Raw genomic sequence first — 12,006 nt, 5'->3', positions numbered from 1 at the left:
AATATCGAAAGATATGAGATAATTAATAGCCCAGCCATAGTTTTCTTCGACTACTGAAACCAAGCTGCAGTAGTATCATTAATGCATTTCGAATAATTTGGTTTCGATGAATAACATAAGAGTGGGTGTTGCACTGCTTTTCTTCCTGTATATCATAACCACTACAGAAACTCATTTAGTTATTTCGGGCGCGTAGAGTACAAGAAATGACCTGCAAACTACCAAGAATGCACAGCTCTGCAGTAATAAAAAATGGAGTATTCTCAATCTGAATGTTCCATTTAATGCAACTCTTCATTTGTGGTGAAATTAGATGTTGGCGATTCCGTTGCTGATTCCGAATATTGGAAATTTGTCAAGCAACAACCCGACCCAACTATAAATTTTCCAATACAGATCCAGTACGCTGAAGAAAATAGTCTCGTGTGTCTAAAATCAAATCGATCAATTTTAAATCGCCAGTCGATTACCTCCTCTTTACTGGTATCACTTGGATCGATGCATAAGAATTCTAGCGCGACCATTATTTATTTTCCGTCGTTTCCCATGCAACGTTGTTCGTTAGGGCATTGCCATCGTACACTGTAACGAACATTCAGTTCTGCTTAGTTTTCAATATTCACAACGAAATAAATAGGCCCTCACACCGCGACCGTGGTTAGTTTTCATTTGTCATGAGTTAGCAGCTACTGTTACGTAGATACATATAGTTACGCTTGTAATTCTTCTCTGCTATTGTGCACGCGATTCACGTTACGCTTGTAATACTTTTGCGCTTGCAGCCTAGCTTCGCTACAACCGATTGCGCTTGCAAATTTCGATACAGCTTTGTAGCCATAAATTGATCGCTTAATCGTATCATTCATGACCTTCACGACACATCGTCACATTTCATCATTCTATTGTACATCATCTATAACCTCCTCTGTACGAATCTTATTGGTTAAAACATATTTAGCGTTATTACACCAGCGTTTTTTACCATACAGTCCACTATCCAATTCATCCTTCCAATCCTTCCTCCAATTCATCCTTCCCAACGAAAAGATACATTTGCAACATATTTGGAAATTTGAGAAGAATAATAAACTAGTAATTTTGGAAATTGTCGAACATTTAACTTATTTCTGCACTTTATGAGCCTTCCCGGGTACTACATATTTCCAAAACTTCATCCTCCGGTTACGTAAATACATACAACTGTGAGATGTAGATGGTTCATTCTATTATATAATATTTCACATAAAACATTATGATTCAGATTCTGATAATACTCTACATTGATGTTTAAACCCACGATTTAAAAAAGTGATGAAAAAAGTGATGTCAATTTTGCAGGTTGTCTTCGCTATAGTAAGCATGAAAGTAGTATAATAATACTTTACTATCCACACTTTAATTATGCATGATTCGTACTCAAGCCGCTATATGCACTATTCAGATTTGACGAGGAGATGACTATAAACAGTGCGGGCATGTTCGTCGCAAAAGTCTTCTCGTTAGCTTTAAACTATACGATAGTAGGAGTTATGAATTGTACATTAAAATTAATATAACAATTTGCGTTCAAATTTTTTCGAGCAAACTTATTATCATACATACAAATACACTGTATGTTACCGTGTTCGTTTGAACAGTTCAAACAGATATATGTATAATTCTTATAGTTCAATACTGTGCATAGTACAAACAGAATTAAGTCTTATTACGAATAATTTCTTTCACGAACCATAACTGAACGCGACATCGGGACAAAAATGTGTAAATTGTACATCCGATCGAAAAAATATAAAAACTCGTCTCGATGACTACATTGTGCAACATATGTCCAAAATGATCTATTGGAAACAAAAAATACTCCATAAATACTGCAGAATTCGTTTGAATTGATAGAATTAAGAATTAACTTTCCTACCTCGAGTATAATGATATAAGAAAATGATCACGTTTTCAGCTGGCATTTATGCATTACTATCCTATAAATGTAAGTTTCATAAATAACGCTAAATATTTATTAATAAAAATAAGATCAGATTAAATAAAACTAATTAAAACAAACACTATGTGGTATTACAACATAGTATAATATAAAGAGTATTTTCCCGAAACTACAGAGATTTAAATTATTATATTATCATTAAAAAGAATTTTTTCAGCTACTTTTAAAGTACACCTATGAGATGATTTATTATGTGTACAACATTATTTAAAATACCAAAATTATGAAATCCTTTTTCGAAAATCATCGGTTAGTGTAAACCAGTGTATTACAAAAGATGAAAGGTAACATTCTCTATTATTCCGAAAATGTCTAGTCATATAAGTCAACATAATAAAAAACATGGAGAATACTTAGGCAATTATGCAAACTAATATTTTTGTAATTTCTATTGCGTGTTTCGTCCAAATTTTAATAGGAGTTTGTAGACAAATGTTTTATTTTATTTTCTTCTCATGGTTACTCTGGGGTTTTAATAATGTCAAGTAGAAAGTTGATTGAAGTCATAGAAAATGCTCACTGGAAGTGTGACATACGAAGAACATTCCTGACATATTTTTCATAGCTTATCTTTCACGTACTTTAAATTCGCTCAAGAATAATTATTCAGCCACAGGAAAAGAACGTCGAACATAACGTCGAAAACGTGGGAATTTAAGACAGCGTTAAATTCATTTAAGACATCCACAACCCACACTCTCGATGAGAGCCAAACGTCCAAATATCCAAATAACCAAATCGACGACCCAAGCATCTTTTGCAAACGCAATTCAATAGATGAAACTGTGATAACAGCGAAGCCAAGATTAGAAGAAACAATGATGCAAACACCACTCATCTACAATCTCCCAGGAGCCTCATCTACGCCATTACATCTACCAATAATCTCACCTGCCAAGATCAGTGAACCAAGTATAACTTAGTCTATACCTGATTGCGAATCTAAATCCCAGGAGAACAGCAGTTCAACTGATGGAGACGAACCAGATATTAGCCCAGTTTTGCCACAACCTACGAACACGAATAACATTGTCACACCAGCAGATGAAATTCGATGAAAATTAATAGGAGAAGCTTGCAGTAGATTAATCGCAGGTCACAAGGGTGTAACGGAAACCTTAAATCAATTAACCCTTTCGGTACTACCGCCGCCTATTGGCGGCATCCACGGAAAGTTATGTGGGCACTTTATGTGGGCACCGTGAACAGCACCAACGGAAAGTTATGTGGGTATGATTACTCTCTATAGTACACATTACTTTACTATTCTGTGTTTAAAATTCCCGGCTGTTCTAATCGTTCCATTATAATATATAATTAGTAACAGTCAACAGCGTGCCTTAATTATATATGTTTTATAATATATAGATAAGCTACGAAAAATAAATTGGAATGTTTGCTTATATCGTTAATTTTTTTAATGTATAACTTACAATTTGAATTTAGTTCCCTTCAGGATGAGTGTAAAACGCTTGAAAGGAGAACAATGAATAAAAGAAATCATTGATTCCAAAAGAGATTCTGATGAAGAAAATCAATATAATTTAGCATTTCGCAAAAGGAGGAACAATCGAGCACGTGTACTTAGCACCTCAGAATCTGAAGAAGCAGAAGAGCCTGAAGTACGAATTGATACTCCTTCTAGCATCAAATGGACATCAAAGAAGCTCAGTCCAAAAATTCATGATGTTACGCCACATCATTCGGGAGTAGTTGGGAACAATTTAAATCGTTCGTCGAGAATTTTGGATTACTTCAGACTACTTTTTTCTGAAGATTTAGTTAAATTTATTGTGGAAAAAACAAACAATTACTGGTGTCGACAGAAGGGTTCAGAAGGGATGGAAGTGGATGAATTATATTGTTTTATTGCTGCGTCGTTATTAATGACGCGAACCAAAAAGCTATCCTTAAATGAATATTGGTCTAAAGATAAGCTTCTCCGAAGCGATATATTCAGTCAAATTATGAGTAGAGATCGCTACTTTTCATTATTGAAAGTGTTGCATTTTACGGACATAGTCGGTCGCACTGCTGATCGTTTATACAAAATAAATGAAGTAGTGGAAATGCTACGAACATGCATTTCAGCCATACCAGCGGTTATGTATAGACGAAAGTCTACTCCTCTACAAAGGCCGTCTCTCATTTAAACAATATATTCCCCCGAAAAGGAGTAGGTTTGGTATAAAATCATTCCCACTTTGTGACTGCAAGACGGATTATATCCAAGATATAATCATTTATTGTGGGGCTAGTGCTACTGTAGCTACCGAATATCAATATATTGGAAAGCCAGGGAACTTTGTAATGTCGCTTTTGCAACCTTTTCTAAACAAAGGCCATTGGGTTGGCAACTAAGACTATTGTATTTATCTGGATAACTGGTTTTCCAGTCCCATATTGTTCAACCTACCCCACGAAAAAAGTACGAACGCTTGTGGCACTGTGCAAAGAAGACGGAAAGAGATGCTTAAAATAACTGATAAATTGAAAAAAGGAAAGGCAGTGTTCCGCTCATCTGAAAATCTGTTTGCAATGAAATGGTTTGATAGAAAGAAATTTTATATGCTTTTCACTATCCAAACCGCAGAATTTGCAGAAGTACCTAAGAAGTCAAGAAAAAATGAAATTGTTCTAAAGCCCAAAACGCATACTGCCTATATAAGCACACCACAAAAAAACAAATCCCAATGGCGAAATTTCACCTTCAGTTGATTAAGGAAATATTAGAAAAATAACACAAGAATCATGAATATCATCGGCTCACAGGGGGACATTTTCCTTCGATATATCAGTCGGGGAAAAAAGATCGAAAACGAAGATGTGTTGTATGTGCGGCTGGTGGTGTGAGACGTGAATCCAAGTATCAGTGCGAACAATGTAATGTGGGCTTGCGCGTTTCCCCTTGTTTCGAAAACTATCACACCAAGTTACACTATTAGTTTTGTCGTTGATTATATTTCACTATTAGTTTTATTATTTATTATGTTACACTATTAATTTTGTTATTTATTTTAATTTTGTAATATTGGACCATATTATTTATATCAATGCCATTTACTTTAATTAATGTACTGTAAAGAAAAAGATATGATTTTAAAACGTTAAGCGCCATGCCTGTTTTGTCTGTCCTTCCGTCTGATCCGCGAGATAAGATACCGTCGAAATCGGTTTTCTGCCGAGGATTGGTTTAGGTTACGACTAAGCAGTATAAACATTTTAGAAATGTTTTTCAAACACGTTAAATTCCGCGTCAGTCACCGATGTCGTGGTCCGAATGAAAAGTTTAGTGTCAATCACGCTCGAGATTTCTATGAATGCCGCAAAACATGTTTTCGCGGTTTACGCTGTCGGACAGTGCAACCACTCTTGCGAAAAACTTCCTCGTTCCACGAATGTATAACCGCGGCCAGGTCCTCCGTACCGAAAGGGTTAAAAGAAAAATATCACTGCCCCGAAATGAGAAAAGATTCACAAGAATTCATTCGTTCACTTATCAGAACAAAACCCGTCAACCCGTGATTATTACGGACACATCTCTGGAACCTTTTGACGAACTTGCCATCGACACATTTGGACTACTTCCAAAAACAATCAATGGAAATCGCTACATTTTAACTATGTGAGACAATTTAAAAAAGTATTGGTTAGCAGTTGCTTTATCAGATATTAAAGCCATGATAATAGCTGACGCGTCCGCGAGTCATTTCATTGCAATACGTGAGACACCAAAATCCATTTCGATAGATGAAAACACTAGTTTCTTGGGAAACTAATGCTACATGTTGCCGAGATGGATCGTTAAAAAGGAGCCATATATTGTATTAACAGAACGTCTAAAACAATACATCGAGTCATATGAAGAATGGGACCTCTACTTACCATTTGCCATGATTTCATATAAATACCTCCGTCCACGAAGCTACGAATTTCACACCCCACGAATTAATCTTCGGGAATTACGATAAGTGAGCTAATCCGACATAACTTATGGTGGAGTAATACGTCCATGTGTAAAAAGAACCTGAAACAAGTAAATTCGATCCATGTTACATCGGGCCATACGAGATAGTAGATGTCGGATATAAATAATGCAATTTTAAAAACAGATGCGACCGGACACCTAATCGCGAAACATCAGGATAAATTAAAACACTCCTTCGTCTTCGATAGTTCGTCCGACACAAATTAAAAATTGGAATCACTTTCAGGATGAAGTAAATCCCGCTGATTATCCAGAGGTGCACGAGGATCTCTTAATATGCCAATGTATAAGGAAAATGCAACTCGTGTTTGAAGCTGAAGAATACAAATTGTGTGAAAAATGTTGGTCTCGAGTGGCAGCAGAAGAAAGAGAATTATTTCCTGAAGGCTGCTGGCATACCATCGCAGGAAACCACAGAAGTGAGGCAGGTTGTCATTGTGAAGGATATGGTTCTGTAATCCTGGAAACATCAAACGCTAGTCGATGCCGAGAATGCATCGAAGAATACATATTTCGAAATGTAACTGGAGACATTACAGTAATTAAAAAATGGCAAGGCCATTGATGTGGTTACTCAGTGGTAGCATCATGACCGTTGACAGCAACACACGCACATATATACTGCAAATAATTAATTTATACAAGCAGGAGAGTCATCGGATGAGAGCATTAATACTTTTGAAGAAATACTTCAATGTAGCAAGGAAAAAAATGTAGACCTTATATTTCATTGTGGAGATTTATTTCACGATGCGAAACCAACAACTTCTGATGAATTAAAATGTATGGAATTGTTAAATAAATACTGTATGGGTCCCAGGTTAGCAAGATATGATAATATCAATATAAGATGGTATTTGAAATACAACAAATATTAATGATTGTTTTTTCATCAGAGCAATTAACATCCAATTTTTGAGCGAGCCAGAATTAACATTCCCACACTGTACTTTTAAAACTGTAAATTTTTAGGATCCAAATTTTAATATTGACATGCTAATATTTTCCATTCACGGGAAAAATGACCATCTAAGTAAGAAATATAATATCAATAGTTTAAGTACAGTGATTTTTCAACATTGATTCAGCCATTAGTAATTATAATCAAAATTATAGGTTGTGGAATAAATGGGCCAAATGGACTTGTTGTCTGTGTCTGGTTTCATAAATTATTTTGGAAAATGGACAGCCACCCCTAAAATGATCATTCCTCCACTGATGATAAAAATGGGTAATACCCATGTTGCAATTTTTGGTTTAAGCTGCATGAACGATGATAAATTAATACGGATGTTGAACGATTTTAAGGTGAACTTATGAGATCCATATATGTATTGAGAGGTCTTTCCATTTTTTTTTATTGCAAATGATTTTCATTCATAGGTGAAATGCTTTAATTTGTTTGTTTTACATAAAAAACGTGCACCATGTCTTAAACGTGGATATACTTCGGAAGCCCACCTTCCCTCTTTTGTTGACTTTGTCGTGTGGGGAGGGGAACAGGAATGTTGTATCACACACGTGTTTAACTCTAAAAGACAATACTACATTTCTCAAACAGGTATATTTTTAGATTTATTTATTAATTATGATGCATGAAAAATAAGAAACTACTGCTTAAGAAACGCACTTACAGATTGCGATTTCTTTATGCGAAGGCGAATCAAAGGCCAAACACATTGTCATACTTAGCGTAAATGGTAATAAGTTTAAGTTGAAGAAATTGAAATTAAAAACCGTTAGACCATTTGTGTTTGATACTCTGGTCCTTAATGATACAAATATAAAAAGTAACAATGATAGATTGCTATCAGAATCAGTTTTTAATATCGTCGACCGACGCATAGAAAATGAATTGATTCCTAGTACCGCGGAACAATTGTCAAATCATCCGAAGCAACCGGTCTTGCCATATATTCGATTGAAAGTAATTTACTTGAAAGATAAAGAACGGTTCGATTCGACCAGGTAAGATTCTATTAGTATATTAACGAATACAAGTAATAAATGGAAATAAATAATATGTGTATTTTAGATTGGCACAGAAATATTGTGATAAAGTTGCTAATTCTCACGAATTAATTGTATTCTGTAAAACAAGAAGTTCCGGTAAGTACTCCAGGATACGACTGACATTATGAGCTATACTGAGGTAAACAAAAATTGCGATATTCTACAAGATGCTCGAAGGTAAAATTTGTGTTTGGTTTTTTAATTAGGAGAATTAAGATTTTGTGGAAACCACATACAAGCAAAACTAAAAGGACACCAGTTTGGTTGAAAATAAAAACCTATGAACAATACTAACAGTGAATGATCTAAATAAAGCATTAGGTAAATTTGTTAACAAAAATAACACTAACGCTTTTAATAACCTACAGAGGTCAAGCATATACAATGTAATATTTCAAAATATTGATTTGCCATTATAAGCTCGATTGTATTGTTACAATTAATTCTTTATATATAGTCGTGAAATAAAAGAACTTGTGCTATGTTTGGAAACTACTGAAACAACTGCAGATATTGGAAATATCAGGAAAGAAATTAAAAATTATTGTGATAAGAGAAAGGAGGAAGCACAAAAAGAAAAGACAGAAGTATATGTATACTTGCAAACAAACTCATTTAAAAATGATAATATACTATCAGATTTGACAGATTGGATAATCGCATGCTATTTTATAGATGCAAACATTATTTGCTAATAGACCGGTAAAACCCTTCAATAATGACGAGATAATAGTTATTGTCAGTAGTAGTAACGATGAAGAAGAAGCGGAAAAAACAGATAAAGCTAATGGCAGTGGAGCATGTAACAAAAGCAAAGAAACCGATAAAAGTAATGAAAATCATAAAAGTTCTGTTGGTATAACATCTGAGAGGTAATTTACTTCAACTCAAAAACAGACAACAGCGCAGGTACATCATCGAACTCTATTAAACGATTCACAGTTTATATGCATAGGTCTTTGATTTACTATTAACCATGACATTTTATCATTTGTTACAGGATGAAATTTCCTACGCAATTTCGATTCCAATTTAGATTAGTTTGTCCAGGTCCGAATCCTTGTTTATACACTACTTGTAAAACATTATATTAAACAAATACTTTTCATTAAATCTTGAAATATTTGATAATATATAATATATATTATATATAATTCGGACATTCAAGTTGCAACAAAAAAAAATACATACTATAAACAAATCTTAAAATCGTATAAAATAGAGATTTAAAAACGACATCAATCTTAAATAAATACTAATGATAGAACAACTAGTACAAGAACTAGTAAAACACCGTTTATCTGGACTGTGTTTATCCAACATAGTAACCCGTTACCAACAATTGGATGTCAGGAACGATGCTCCTCTTATCCAACTCCAGTCTACGCGACATACCCATTATACAACACACTGTTTTTGTTTCTTAGTTAGAAATTCTAGCATAGTCTTCCTGCATAGAATGTAAGATAAGTAACGATTTAATTCAGTTACTTGTATCTATGTGATTCGTCCAGAAACTATATTCTCATTACGTCTTCACACAAATCAAACGAAAAGAGAAAAAGAGTGGTGCTTTGTATTGAAGAAAAATTTGAAATTAATAGACGCTTCAGAAACAATTAATCTCTTGTCTCGTAAATATAACATTGGTAGATTTACTGTATATATCATAAAAAAATTATAAAGATAACATATTAAAATGCAAAGAAGATGATGCAGCAAACACGAATAGAGGAATAAAAATGAATAACAGCTTCTAAAAGTCGGTGAAAGTAATTCATCTTTGCATGAAAGATCAGATAGCGAACAAACCGTAATCACAAAGTTATATATATAATGTTGCAAGGTGCATTTCACACTGCGTAGAGTGCGATGTAGAAAATGTGATTAAAAATGATGGAAATGATAAAGGATTTCATATTCTTAACGACAATAAAATAATATCTCAAGTTATAGAGGATCAATCTGAAGTGAATGTATAATCAGGTACGCTATACAGTATGTTATACAATACTTACATTAAACAACTTAAGAAACAGTTTCAGATATCTAGAAATAAAGAAATAAATACAAGACATGCCCATAAAGCGACATTTTATTAGAAAATAAGCTTACATATTGCAAAGAAAATATATTAGGAATTGTAGATCTCGATAAGTTACATGCATGCCGAAAATTTCATCGAAATCAGTTAACGCAAGGTCATAGTTACGAGCATTAAACAAATTTTAAAACAGCAACTTTCTCACAATTATTGGACAGAAATATTAAAAATCAGGACAAAACTGCGATTTTTGCGATCTTTAATTGTTTACCGCTTATACCAAAGTCAACCGATTCCGCTGAAATTTTCAACATGCATATAAATTACCGAGATCTATGAAATGCATTTCTTAAATCTTCGTTATATATATTTCGTCATATATTATTTTCTTTAATCATTCTAAGCAATAACAAAATTCAAGTTGTTCAGTCCAGTTCTAAGCAAGTTATGGCGTTTTAAAAGTTGTCCGAATATTAATATAAATAAATATGGCCGCGACGCCATATATCCGCAAGAACCGATTGCCCACGTGGAAGACACGTGCTTCCAGTTTCGCAAGCTTTCTCAAGACGCCATATGCGTAACGCACGTGGCGTGTAATAATTCGCACTGGCGAATAATTAGCCCAGCCGAGAGAAGGTGTCCGAGCCATCGAAATGTAAATGAAGAAATTCGTACTGATAATGAGACTTACCGAAAAACCGATCAGAAATTCCCAGTTACGAATGCGGATCCTGGCCGGTCACTAGTCTTGACATATCTTTGGAACGGTCGCTGCCAGTTGTTGCCAGCACTGTCCTTTATTATTTCGCCTGCTGCCCTATGGTCTTTAGCGGCTATCTTCCTTCATTTCGTATGAATTAATCTCGGCTCGAATTGTCACAGTTATACTTATTTCTTCCAAACACCCAACGCTACGGTCTACGCGACAAAGATCCTCGTTCTCGGCAGATCGCTTCTTCAGCTAGAAACGAGGCATTCCCCACTCCCCAGACTCACGGCTCGGCACGACGCACAAACTCTACGCGCACTCGCCGTTGCTCAGGGCCGGCACCATTCGACTCAGCCCACGCTCCGAGCGTCCTAGATCTCGCGGCTGTGTATTCAGTGACTGTAGAGAATACCGCAACATGTTACAATTTCAAGAAATTTCAGTTTATGCAAATACGATAAGCTCAATAAATGGAAAACCAAGAAAGGAATTGGTGGCCAGAACTTTAAATGACAAACATCTCGAAAGTGAAAACATGTGATATGCAGTGTTTTTTCTTCCAGCCGCAGAATTTCCTTCTTTTCTGATTTTGTTAAAAGACTTACGAATCACTTTGCAAATAAAGATAAAAAAAATACAAAAATCATGCTTTCCACAAAACAAAAAAATAAATTATTATATTCAAAAAACTCTACCAAATTGCAGAAAAACAGTCTAGACTGAGCCCTCTTACAGCAAACTACGTGTTACATTTAAGATTACTTTTTTTGTCCGTGAAATGTGTATACGCTGTACGTGATTGTACTGAACATGTGTAATAAATTATGATACCCAAAGCTCACACAATTTTCGAAGTTTAGTATTTACCTAGCACTCTTTATAGTGATTAGATCAGTGCACAGAGATTGACACATAGTAATTAGATGAGTGTGCAGATGATAACTAGAAAAGGCTCAGTAAATGAGCAATGAGATGTACATTGTTTTCTAAAATTCCTGTTATAATATAGATTCACACATATAATGTAGAATGCATAAATACAGATATAGCTTTCATCTGACGCTGTATAAAATTAATAAGAAAGAATAGCCAAAAAATAATCGTCAGTAATGTTACAGCTTTTATGTGACTGGTGGAGTTAATCAATTTGGCAACTTAAAAAGTAGTAAAGTTAAATTCAGTCTTTAAATTTTTAAGTTTTTTATTACAGAAAAAGTTAGTTATTATATATTTTTATTACAGCTTTTGCA

The 12,006-nt window shown here is 34.5% G+C and overlaps 1 long non-coding RNA gene across 1 annotated transcript; it reads right to left on the bottom strand.

Annotated features, from left to right (window-relative positions):
* Positions 1–2,275: 2,275 nt before the first annotated feature.
* LOC143261359 (uncharacterized) lies at positions 2,276–11,125 on the bottom strand. Its single transcript, XR_013035499.1, has 2 exons — positions 10,739–11,125; positions 2,276–6,026 (listed from the first exon to the last, which is right to left on the bottom strand). It is a non-coding gene; the product is annotated as an uncharacterized LOC143261359 (long non-coding RNA).
* Positions 11,126–12,006: the final 881 nt, after the last annotated feature.

This window comes from Megalopta genalis, unplaced genomic scaffold (assembly GCF_051020955.1).
Source record: "Megalopta genalis isolate 19385.01 unplaced genomic scaffold, iyMegGena1_principal scaffold0049, whole genome shotgun sequence".
In the NCBI taxonomy this organism is placed as follows: Eukaryota; Metazoa; Arthropoda; class Insecta; order Hymenoptera; family Halictidae; genus Megalopta; species Megalopta genalis.
This window is presented reverse-complemented; position numbering and strand designations above follow the sequence as displayed.